The sequence below is a fragment of the Equus caballus genome, chromosome 31 (genome assembly GCF_041296265.1).
Source record: "Equus caballus isolate H_3958 breed thoroughbred chromosome 31, TB-T2T, whole genome shotgun sequence".
In the NCBI taxonomy this organism is placed as follows: Eukaryota; Metazoa; Chordata; class Mammalia; order Perissodactyla; family Equidae; genus Equus; species Equus caballus.
The window spans coordinates 14,117,198-14,130,755 of NC_091714.1; positions in this window are offsets into that span (position 1 = coordinate 14,117,198).

The window sequence follows — 13,558 nt, forward strand, 5'->3', positions numbered from 1 at the left end:
ATTTTAGTACATTTGTCTTTTAACCTACATATTGTCTTCACAGGTAGTCAATCTGCTACCTTTACTATATTTTTATCTTACAAGTGATTTCATTGTCTTGTTTTTTGTTGTTGTTTTGTTTTTTTGATAATTTTTGTAATCTCTATTTGTGGTCATTGCTTTCCCACTTAAATAAGTCCCATCAGCATTTCTTGCAGAACTGGTTTCTTGGTGATAAACTCCTTTAATTTTTGCTTGTCTGGGAAGCTCTTTATCTCTCCTTCCATTCTGAATGACAACCATGATGGATAGAGTATTCTTGACTGTAGGTTTTTTCCTTTTAGCACTGTAAATAGGTCATGCCATTCTCTTCTTGCCTGTAGGGTCTCGGCTGAGAAGTCTGCTGACAGCCTGATGGGCTTCCCTTTATACGTCACTTGTGGCCTTTCTCTTGCTGCTTTTAGGATTCTTTCTTTGTCGTTAATTTGGACATTTTAATTATAACATGTCTTGGTGTGGGCCTCTTTGGGCTTCTCTTGTTTGGAGCTCTCTGTGCTTCCTGAACTTGGATATCTGTTTCCTTCTTCAGGTTAGGAAAATTTTCATCTATTATTTCTACAAATAAATTTTCTGCCCCTTTGTCTCTCTCTTCTCCTTCTGGGACACCTATAATCTGAATGTTAGCACACTTGATATTGTCCCAGAGTTCCCTTAGACTGTTCTCATTCTGTCTAATTCTTTTTTCTCTTTTCTGTTCTGCTTGGGTGATTTCCTCTAGTCTTTCATCTAGCTCGCTGATCTGTTCTTCTGCCTCCTCTACTCTGCTATTGAGTCCCTCTAGTGAATTTCTCATTTCCAATATTGTATTCTTCATTTCTGATTGGGTTTTTTTTAATATCTTCCAGTTCTTTGCAGATGTGCTCACTGTGTTCATCCATTCTTCTCCCCATATCTGTGAGCATCCTCCTGATATTTTGTTTGAACTCTTTGTTGAGTAGGCCGTTTGTTTCTCTTTCATTTAGTCCTTTTTCTGGGGCTTTGTACTGTTCCATTGCTTGGAAAGTATTCCTTTGTCTCCTCATTATGCCTCTTTCTCTGTGCTTGTTTCTATGTATTAGATGAGTTGGCTATGTCTCCTGATCTTAGAGAAGTGGCCTTATATATGAGATGCCTTATGAGGCCCAGCAGTGTGCTTCCTTCTTGTCACCAGACCATAAGAACCAGGAGTGCCCGTTTGTGGGCTACCTGTGTCCTTCTGCTGTGGCAGGGTTGCTCCCACTGCAGGTACTCAGAGAGTCTAGTCTTTCCTTCCCTGGCCAGCTGTTTGTAAATCCAGTTTGGGTAGCCTCAGCACTGTTGGCTACAAAGTGTATCAGCACACTGCTATTGCAGTTTTCCTCTTAATTGGGTTTTACTTAGTGTAGCTGGTTGCTAGGCTCAGGGGCTTACAGTTGTGATAGGCCTCAGGCCTATAAGGCTGTTGTCAGTTCTCTTAGGAGTGCAGCTGAGTCTGGCTGGCCCTTGGCCCAGGGGCATTCAATTGTTTCAGGCCTTGGAAGGTGGGGCTGATCCTTTTTATGGCTGTTTGTGAAGCACAGGTCTTCTGCTGCTGATTAGCCTCACCCCCCACAGGACCAAATACACCATCAACACAGTCCTGGTCCATGCACACTTCTTAACCCCCTGAAGTGTACCCCGACACCACACTGCAGAGGCCCACACCTCTCCACCAATGCCTCCCACAGTTCACCTGGTCCTCACACAGGCCCTGTTCTACAGAGGCAGACACCCTTGCCTGCCTGTAGAGGATCAAGGCACCCAGTCAGTGCAGGCTGAAAAGTAGCCTGAGGGCTTGCTGTTAGGTGGGGACAATCCCTAGGGCGGGTTGCCTGCCCTGGATGAACTGGATCAAATCTGCCTCCAGTGGAATGGCAGACCCCTGGGCTAACAGACCAAGGGATGTACCTCAATGGCACCCACCAGGGTCCCTGTCAGCACACCTGGACCAGCTCAGAACAATGGCCCCCACCAATGTATCAGTCTCCAGAGAGGTCCCTCCTCTCACCAAGATGCCCCCAGAACCCACCACGTGAGTCTCGTTTCACCAAAGGACAGTCAGCCTTCCCTCTGGTGATTTCAGGTAGCTGCAATGAGTGAGTTTGTGCGTGGGCCCTTTAAGACCCGGGTCTTTTCAGCTTTTGGCTGATAGCTTTTCTGGGGGTATCCTTGCAGCAGTTAATAGCCAGCAAAGCCAGACAGTAAGACCCCCATCTCAGTTGGGCTGAGTCCGAAGGATGCTTATAGCAATATCGGCCCTGCTCAGACCTCACTCCTCCAGGGAGGGCTGCGTACCTTAGGGTGGCTCCCGCCTAGCCAGGTGAGAAGCTCAGCTGCTCCCAAAGGTGGCTTTTTTCCTCTCCAGCAGGAATTTCTGCCTCCTCTGCCTTTGTCAGGACTGTCCCTTGTTACGGGGGTTCTTTTTTTTTTCTTTTAAAGATTTTATTTTTTCCTTTTTCTCCCCAAAGCCCTCCAGTACGTAGTTGTATATTCTTTGTTGTGAGTCCTTCTAGTTGTGGCATGTGGGATGCTGCCTCAGTGTGGCTTGATGAACAGTGCTATGTCCGTGCCTAGGATTTGAACCAACGAAACACTGGGCCACCTGCAGCAGAGCGCACGAACTTAACCACTCGGCCACGGGGCTAGCCCCTATGGGGGTTCTTTTTATGCAGTTTTCAGTTTTCTATCAGAGGTAATTTTTCCAAAAATACTTGTAACCTGGTTGTGTTTGTGGGAGGAGGCAAGTTCAACGTCTGCTCACACTGCCATCTTGACAAGATCTCAGAATTGAAAATTTCTTACATTATGTGTGATATGTATATGACATTCTGTATTTTTAACAGCAAACATAAAATGGAGTAGTTAATTAGTTAATGTGACCTTTAGATATGTCAATAATCACTACTGACACTACTTAAAAAATGTAATTTTGGATTTTTGAACAAACAGGATTGGGGACATTTTAAATGCTTATTTTAAAAATTTATGCATACTTAAATTATTTTCTTTAAATGTGTCTATTTTAATCTTTTGTAATTGTATAGGAAAGGTCTGAGGATAGCTTAGATGTAAAAGCAGATTTCTTGTACCTGAATGCACTTTTTTTTTTTTGATAAAAATTTCTGGAGACCGCAGTGCTATGCAGACTAGACAATTAAGGACTATTGCCTTACTCTCACCGGGATGTTATAATGTGTTAAAACTGACTTTAAAAATCTCACATCTGAAACACATATTTTGTTCTCTGTTTATATTATCTATCGCTGTTATTTCCAGAATAGATATGAATTATTAGATTTGCCAATTAATATTCTACTTTTGAAGGGAACACTTTTATTCTGAAAACAGGAAAGCAGAACAAGTGATAAACAAAAGATGATATAATTTACAAGCAGATTTTTATTGCTATCTTTCACACAGTCTTAAAATACAATTGCTTTGGTGTTTTTTTATCATGGGGTTACATTAAGGAATGCTTACCAGAAAATTGCATCTTACACGTGTTTTCTGAACAGATGAGATTCACTTTCCTAATGTTACTGTTACTGAATCAATTTATAGTCTCTATTTTATGAAAAGCAAATCATATATTTAGTAGATAGCAGGCACAGATAAATGAAGAAACTAAATGTTCTAAATAGAATGTGCTTTGATTTAAACTATGAAATTGTTTGCATCCACATATGCTACCTAGTTGTGAGGTTATGAGAGGTAAACAGAGCAGTCATCTATTTACATGTGTGATCTGACAGTACCAGGACAAATATACGTTTCCCACATATACTTGGAATTGAACAATTCCGTTTTGAAAGTTGTACTTATTGGGTCTTGAAAGAATTTTTGTCATTTAGAATTTTCTGTAAAAATAAACATTCCAAAGAAATGGAAGTTCTATCATATAGCTTCTATTGATCCACTTACTAATTCATTCTCAAACAATATTTGCCAAGTATAATTTACGTTCTTTGTGCTTTGGGTATTCCAGGCAAAGAACCCACTATCAAGTAACTTTGGAAGTGAGGGGAGTCGACCAGTGACAAAGCAAATACATGGGTAATTTCAGGTTGCATTGCTACAAAGTGTTATGTCCCAGAGAGTAATGTGATAAGGGGGTTTTGTGTTGGTTGAGCAGGATGGACCTTGTCTTATTTTTGAAAGTTTGTGGCTATGAAAAGATGAGGAAGAATCACTATTTTTCCCCCCTCTTTGTTTGCCTATCTGAAAAAAATTTACCCAGTTGTAAAGGACAAAAATGGAAGCAAGGAGACTTCTGCAGGAGTCCAGGCAAGAGAAGATGGGGGACTTAGACTAGGATGGTGGCAGTGGAAGCTGAGAGAAGTAATGCATTCAGGATATATTTTGGAGATAACATTGACAGCTTTGAATGTTACATTTATTTCTAAAATAAGAAAATGAAAGAAGTCAAGAATGACTCAAGTCTTGGCTTTATCAACTGGGTGATAAAGTAAGGTAAGAGCATGTTTTTGTTTTTGTTTTGTGAAAAAGATTGGCCCTGCGCTAACATCTGTTGCCTATCTTCCTCTTCTTGCTTGAGGAAGATTGTTGCTGACCTAACATACGTGCCAATCTTCCTCTGCTTTATGTGGGATGCTGCCAAAGCATAGCTTGATGAGCGATGCTAGGTCCGTGCCTGGGATCCAAACCTGCAAATCCGTGAACCATGGGCCACCAAAGCAGAGCACACAAACTTAACCATTATGCAACCAGGCTGGCGCCAGGGCACAATTGGTTTTTAACCCAAAATTTTTACAGGTGATGTAAAAGATCATGATATACGCTTTGGTCATGTTAGTTTTAAGATAAATAGTAGATATCTGGAGACATCAGTTAGGCTATTTTCTGTATGTTTGAGAGGTCATAGGAGAAATAAACTTTTGAGGCAAGAGCATTTAGGTACTGTTTAAACTACACCAGCAAAACAGATTGTCTAGGAAGAGAGAATGTAGATAGAAAAGAGAAGCAGGCCCAGGACAAAGCCCTGGGGTATTCCAAAATATTGTTTAGCAAAGGAGAAGGAACAACTTAAAGAAACTAAGAAAGAGCTAAGGGGAGGATGGTATCACAGAAGCTAAGAGAGGAAAGTGCTTTCATAGGAGAAAGTAATAAACAGTGATGAATGCTGTTGCGAGATCAGCTGAAGACAGAGAAGTTGCCTTTGGATTTGACAATATGGAGGTTGTTAGTGACTCAATCCTGAATAGAGTCAATAGAGCAGGAGATCAGAAATTAGAATCTAATGGGTGAAAGGTCAACGGACTTTTCCAGTTCAATTTGGTGGCTAGAACACAGGTGTTTACCTTCCTTTGTTCCCAAAACTACACTAAAGTGACAGCAAAAAAATTTAAAGGATAAAAAGTCAACATATGAACTCTTTGACTTGAGTAAATATTGTGATCTGGCTATCGTGGTAGGATAGAGAGCTAGGTGATGTGTGTTTTATCTGACAAGGTAAAAGAGCTAAACATCATACATATGAGGTAGTCTGTAGTTACTGTCTTCATACTAAAAATCGAGACAGCAATATGAACAATTCATTTAGAATTATGCAATTAATAGTAACAACAAAAACAATTGCAGTAATACTTATGTATTGTAAACAATGTGCTAAACACTGTTTCAATAATTTGATCCTCACAATAACCCTTTGGTAGGTAATATTGTTATATCTATTATGGAGAAGAGGCAACTGAAATACAGAGAGTTAAGTGACTTGACCAAGGCCGCATGGCCAGCAAGAAGCAGGCAGAGCTTTGAATCAAATCTCGCAGGCTGACTTCAGTTTCTGCCATGAAGAGGTTAAAAAGCATTGTCTCTGGAGAGCCTGAATCAGGGGTGAATAAAGTGAGGAGAAAAATGCTTTATCACTCCAATGTATTTGTTCTTTAAAAATGTGTACATGTATTACTTGATAAGACTATCAATTAAATTGCTTAAAAAGGAAGAGCATACACTAAATTTTAAGCTTGGTTTTCCTCTGGGTATTGGAATTATTAATGGTTTTTCCTTTTCCTTGTCTGCATTCTGATTTTCTTACAATTGACTCCTGATATTTGTGTAATTAAAAGAATGTAGTTTTATAAAATTTTTAGAAGTGTGAATAGGTGTTGAAAGACTAGAGTATAGATGTGTCTTTCTGGAAACATTGCTGTAAAAGAGAGAATAGAAATGAGGTGTTCGAGATGTAAGACCAAGATGAGAAATTCCAGAACATGTTGGTGTGGTGATGAGAATGATCCAGCAGTGAGGGGAAAAGAGATGAAGGAGAGCGAGGAGGTAATTCCAGAGGATGATTTTGAGGACATGAGAAGGAATAGGATACAAAAAATTGGTCTTCCCAGGAGCATGAACATTTCATCTCATTCATTTCTACAAGAGTTGAAGGCAGACAGTATAAGTTCAGATGTAGTTAAGTGGATAAATGCTGTGGCTGGAAGATGAAGAATTTCAATTCTGATAGTCTGTATTTTCCAGACCACATTTGATGCCAGTTCATCAGCTAATGGGCAGGAGAGGAATGAGGGAGCATGGGAATTTTGAGGAAAAATTAAAAGATATCAAACAGTCTGCAATTGACTCATTAGTAAAATAGATTTCTTGACCATATTTAAGATTCGTGCCCATTAATTTGAAGTGAGAATAGACAAATTGATTATGATAAAGTAAGTAATAGCCTGACACATAGCAGATTGTCATATAAAGTTGCATACTATTTCATTATCATGCCACCCCCCTAACCAGAAATTTCAGGGCCAGATTAGAGTTCAGAACTTCAGCCACTGGTTTCGGCCCCTCCCGGATATCCAGAGACTTAGTTCCTTCTTAGTCATCTTCTAGATCCCCACTGCTCTCCCTACACTATATAGATCTTTAATACAGCATTCTCTACCCACTTTCCACAATATGCAAACAAGCAAAGTAGGTTAAACACTTTCTCCATTTAATATCCTCCTATTTTTTCTGATGATGGAGAAAACTCGGAAGGAGTAAAGCTAGGCTGTTAGATGGACTCTTTTCAGTTGCTTATTGCCATGCTGAATATTTGCACATCCATATTTCTTTTAGTCCCTGGGGGGAAAATATTCCATGGCATCCATCCTTTAAAATAAGAACTTCCAGATATCCTTGTCCCCTGTATCTGTTGGTTGCTCTGTGGTACTATCGACTCAGCATCTGCTCTCTTGAATCCATACAATTTTTCTAATAAGTTAGTGATTAATCTTCATGATCTTAAATGTGTATGTTGAACTCCACTTTACTGATGATTGGCATGAGAGTTAAGACAATCAGTATAATAATATTATTCACAGTTTTCAATAAGGCAGCAGAGATACAGTCAGGCTGAGTGACTTGTCCAAGGTAATCTGGCTAAAAACCAGCAGAATAGGACTCATGTATTGTTCATTTTACCTTCTCTGTAACTGTGGTTCCCAAATTTTGTAATGTATCATAGTCAGCTGGAGAGTTTGTTAGAACATATTTCTTGGCTCCGATCCCAAAGATGCTGATTCAGTAGGTCGGAGATGGAACCTGAAAATCTAAACTTCTAACAAGTTCCCAGAGGATGGGGGTGCTGCTGGTCCTTTTCTATAGAATAAAACATAAAGCTTTTTGAAGTTCTGCCCTCTCAAATCTCACCTTCTTGGTCCAAGTCCAAGAATCTTACTAATTCTCTGTATTTCCCAATATGTTGATGATCTCTTTAGATGTGCATGCCCTGATCTTGGGCTCAATAGGAGCTATTTCTGCCGGTTAGACAAAATACTGGTAGTCTCTCCTTGCAGCATTTCTTTTTAAACTCCTAGAAGTTACCCTTGGAAGGGTCCCCTGTTAATACTTCCCTGTAAATATCTATATGATATGTAGAATGTCAGTTAAAGAATAGCTCCTCTATAGGAAATGGACTTGTAACCTCTCTAGGTATTGAGTGTAACATCCCTGGCTCTCTCCTCTGCTCTTCTCTGTATACAGCCAAATCCATCCAATGTGAGTTCTATTTTCTCCAAATGCCCTCTCAGGGAACTGATATTTTAAAGCCAATCACTTACGTCAAGCAGTGTTCGGACTCACCTATGTGTGAAAAATTCAAATTATTTTTCACAGGCGACAAGTGGCATGTCATTAAGTTAATCCTAAGAGAAGCTAATAATTCCCCTAGAAAAATATAGAGCCAAAACCAAATATCTAAAATCTCAGTTGAATCTCATAAGCATGTTTTAAATGTGAAAAGTGATGCTTTAAATGCAAAATGTTACTTTGAATTTCATTATTCATATGTTATAGCTGAGATACTGACAAGATTTTAGACACCTGTATAATCAATCCTTAGGAATACAGTTCTTTTCTCCTTTGCCAATTGAACAAAAATGCAGTGGGAAGATATTCTCTGACAAATGAAACAGCCTTCAGGTAAAACTGACTTTTTTCCAAATATTTATTTGAATGTGAGTTATGACAATCCAAAAAGAGATCTTCTCACTTTAAAAACAGTAGATTTGAAAGTGTATTTTGACATGGAACATTGTGTACAAAAAAAATCTGAAAAGTATTAGAAAAACCTAAGCAAGTAAGCATTTTTCATTAAATTGTCAAGAAAGATTTCTAAACAATAAAATAAAGTCATACAATAAAAATGTCAGACTTGTATCAACTCAGATATGTATTTTGTGATAGGAGACATGAAGATTAAATGGCATCAAAAAGACATTATTATGCCATTGGAGATATTTCATTTAGTTTGATAACAAGTATGAATTTATGAAATGAACAATCTTAATTAAAAACAATAATTTTAAGAAAATGTTTATACCTGCACATGTTAGTCTATATCTCAATTTTGAATATATGTCTCTAAATCTGAATCAAGAATCTTTGGGGCCAGCCCTGAGGCCGAGTGGTTAAGTTAGCATGCTCCACTTTGGTCCAGGGTTTCACTAGTTCGGATCCTGGGCACAGACCTAGCTCCGCTCATCAGGCCGTGCTGAGGTGGCATCCCACATAGTAGAACCAGAAAGACCTACAACTAGAATATACAACAATGTACCAGGGAGCTTTGGGGAGGAGAAGAAGGAAAAAAAGAAAACAAAGATTGGCAACAGACGTTAGCTCAAGTGCCAATCCTGGAAAAGAAAAAAAAAGAAAAAGAATCTTTATGAAAGTTTGGGAAATACTCCCAAAATATGGAAGTCGCCAAATCCTTTATATGATCTCTATTCATGGGAAAGCAATAAAGCTTCTCATCTAAAGACTCAGCTGTAAAACCTTGCTTCTTGAATACAATAGTATTTTTTTCTGGGCATTTAGGGCTATTAGCTTCAAGTTGAGGTCAGGCCATCTTTAACATCTCCATCTCTGACTTAGCAAGTCCATCTGTCCATCTTCTCCTGAATACTTCCTGCCTTTTCAAATACCCTTCTTGTCTTTTTGCATGTCATTAATAACGACTTGTTCATTAACAATTCTCATTCAATGATCATTGTCTATTCATCCCCTTCCAGTCTCTCAAAAGCCCATATTTGTTTTCACCAGTAATTCCAAGATGGAGCATACAATACACATCCAATTATTCCCTAGAAGAAATGTCCCAGCACACAGTGCAGACACACAGCACCATTTAGTGTAAACCGTCTCCAGAGTTTGACTCCATTTACGTAACAATAACCTTGTTTAAGTGAAAAGCTACAGAAATTTTTGGAAAAGTGTTATTCTTCAATTTTCTAAAGTTCATGAGGTTATCATGATAATGGGCCTAAATAATAATGTTGATGTAAAGATTCCTTAACTTCAGAAGAACTGAGAGCTCAGATCAGTTATAAGTACTACTTGGTACAAAGCAGGTGATGCATCCAAATTTTGAAAATATCCAAACAAATGAATGAAAGTGATATGCGCAACCATGGTGAGGAAGTTGTAAATAAAGCCCACCTCTTTAGATTTTCTATGAAAATATTATTTCAAAACAGTTCAAAGCTGACGGTATTATGTATAGAGTACTTTGACCTCAACTTGCAATACTCATGAATATTAACCTCCCCACAAGTTCCAAAAGAACTACATCTTTACCAATTTGGTGAACAAAACAGTACCACTTGTCTTTTATCTCTTATTAAAATCGTATACCTGCTTTTCCCTCATCATGAGAACGTATTTATCCGCTCCCTGTGATTAGTTGCAAGAACTCCAGCTCCACTAAGTCATTTCACGAGGTCAGTCTCAATTATGGAAAGAAAACTAGAATGTCTTGTCTGTTGCAGAGGTTCCTTTTTCTGTGGATATTGCTGCTCCCAGGGCCAAACATTGTCCTTGCAAAACACTGGGGCCAGAGAATTCAGGGAAAAACCTGTTGCAACCATTGTCTCCATCATTCCTGATGGCTCGGTTTTGTGGATTGTGATTTCCGGCAGGCGGTGTGGGAAGAACCCCTCTCTGCTAGGTAGCAGGTCTCATCCTCAGCCATCTGGTTGACTTCAAATAATTTCTCAGCTGCAATCAATGTCACTGCAGGTTAAAAAACAAAAAAAATCGTAACTCTGTCTTGCCTCCACTCCTGCTTCCACATAGCCAGAAGCAACTCCCTGCCACCTCTGAAATGCCTTTTGAGAATGATTTTTCAGTAGTTGGGCAAGAAAGACCAAATTGTTCCCTTTTCTGGTTTGTAAACCTACCTGTAGGCCCCTGTATTACTAACCCTAACCACATCCCAGGATTATTAACAGAAGGCCATTCTTTTCATTTTTAAAGCTAAAGAGCCTTTGTAACAACTAATATTCTATACCGACACACTTTTAATCTGTTCTATAACACTAACACATGGCTGAGCCAGATTAGAATCACTGAGAAAATATTCTGCATTAAAAGAAATAATGGACCAGACCCAGTAGCCTAGTGGTTAAGTTCGGCGCATTCCACTTTGGTGGCCAGGTTCACTTCTCAGGTGCAGACCTACACCACCCGTCTGTTAGTGGCCATGCTGTGGTGGTAGTTCACGTACAAAAAGAGGAAGATTGGCAGTGGATGTTAGACCAGGGAGAATCTTCCTCGGCAAAAAAAAAAAAAAAAAAAAGATTATTTAAATAAATAAGTAAAAAGTCCTGTACTTGTATCTCCTTGATGACACACCAAAAAAATTTAAGATAAGTAAAATATGTTTTTATGTATAGATATTACTATCTGTTGAAAATAATTGCACTCATTGGTTTGCCTCTTGGAACTCAAATGGAATGGAATGGAAAAGGCTCTGGCTCAAAAGGCAAAAGGCCTGGTTTCTGGTTCCTGTTTTCTACTGGTTAACTGTGTCATCCTAACCAGGTCAAAATTTCAGGCCCACTTTACTCAGCCTCATCTCTAAAGTCAGGGTGTTTAAATTTATAAGTTCTAAAATCCTCCAACTACTGAGTTTCCTTTTAAGCGAACAAAAGCTCAGCAAACATTCGGATCACAAAATTCTTTCTATCATTCTTTTAAAAGAAAATACTTGCACACATAATAGAATTTCATTTCCATAAATATTCACTGGGCACCTTGCTTTCAAGGTATTGTCAAGTCTAAATATTGTTGGACACGTAGAATGAAAAATCTCCAAATCTTGGTGCAGCAATGGAAATTAGAAATCTTATATGGTATTATCCTGAATTTAAGACAGGGAACCTAAGGCCACAGGTAAGCCATCCCACAAGAACCGGCCATCCTGACTCTTATTCTAGCAATTTTCAGTATTATGTGCCATTGAACAAATCCTATTATCTTTTCCCTCTCAAACTTTATAATCTTTGAGAGGAGAGAGGCAGTTGGTATGTCATGTACAGTTAGTATGGCATGTAGAAAATTCCTTTAGTAGAAACATATTAAGCTAGATTTCCCATTCATTAATCATATCAACAAACATTTATGCAAAGCACTATCTTAGTGACTGTGGAGATAAGAGTAAAGAAGCGTTATAGATAAAGGGAACATAAAATTAATATTAGAGAGGCAAGAAAAAGGATAGAAAAGGAGAGGGGATAATGTTCATATTATTCTGGAGATGCATTTTACTTCTATAAAGGGAATCCAAAATACAATATCTGGGCTAATCTGTCTACAGTGATAAATAAAGTATGGATTTTAGAGGCAAGATTTGGGATGAGGAATGCCAGTTAGTGTACTGCTGCCAAATACGTGTGCAGGCAATGAACGTTAGTAGTGAGAGACCTACCAATGATTGCAATAGAAATATTGAACAATGCTCATTCCGAGAATAATTTATGAGACATACAAAATATTTAATTGCTCTGCTTAAAAGACCTCATAACTCTTTTTAATTTGTACCATTCTCTGTATTCTAGAAAAATAGTATCAGAGAGGTTAAATGATTTGTTTAAGATCACAGTTTGTAAATGGTGATACCAGGATTCAAATACAGGTTTATCTGATTCCAGAGTCCGTATTCTTTCCACTTTACTATGCTCCCTCTCTGAATGAATGAGTAAATTAAATAAATACATGGCAAATATAAGAAAATACAGAAGGAAGCTGATAGATAAGAAACACATACAAAAAAATAGAAATATGGTTATTTACTAGAAAAAATAAAGCGAGCTAGCAAGGAGGAAATGAACATATCCTCTTTAAAAATCTGAGCTGAGGAAAGAAGAATCTACAATTCAGAAAAAGAGCTATGGTTTCTAGGCAAAATCCATGACGAAATTCATCTATAGTCAATCAGATTTTGGCAACTTGTTCATGTTTATGGAGTTAAAAATACTCCCATGAGTTCCAATGAAGAAAAATATAAAGCACTTATAAAAAGATTAAAACTTAGTCATTTTCCTTGGCAATGTTGTGACAAAAATCTTAATTGTTTGAGGAAAAAAAATGTTGTGAATCAAGTATCTTATATCTAGTACACATTAAACATTTACAATATTGTGTGTTGCATGAATGGTAAACACTGAATAAGTGATGATTATTATCACTCTCAATTCACAGATTAGAAAACCAGAACACAGAGAGATGGAAAAATTTCCTCACTCACACTGCTAATAAATGGTGGAAGCATGGTTTAAGGGTAAACAGCCAGACTCCAGAGCTTATCCACCACACAAATTACTCTTAGCCTTGGCACTACTGCTACCTCCCTGGGAACAGAAAGAAAGTCTTAGATATGCAGGAAAGCCACAATCGCACTATTCATCTACGATTCCAGCAGACTGAAAGGAAAATCCTGGACTCAGTAAGATGAATTAGTCAAAGTAAATTTGGTATACATATAAATCAGTTAATTAGGGCCTGGCCTGGTGGCGCAGCAGTTAAGTTCGCATGTTCTACTTCTCGGTGGCTTGGGGTTCGCCCGTTGGATCCCGGGTGCGGACATGGCACTGCTTGGCACGCCATGCTGTGGTAGGCGTCCCACATATAAAGTAGAGGAAGATGGGCACAGATGTTAGCACAGGGCCAGTCTTCCTCAGCAAAAAGAGGAGGACTGGCAGTAGTTAGTTCAGGGCTAATCTTCCTCAAAAGAAAAATC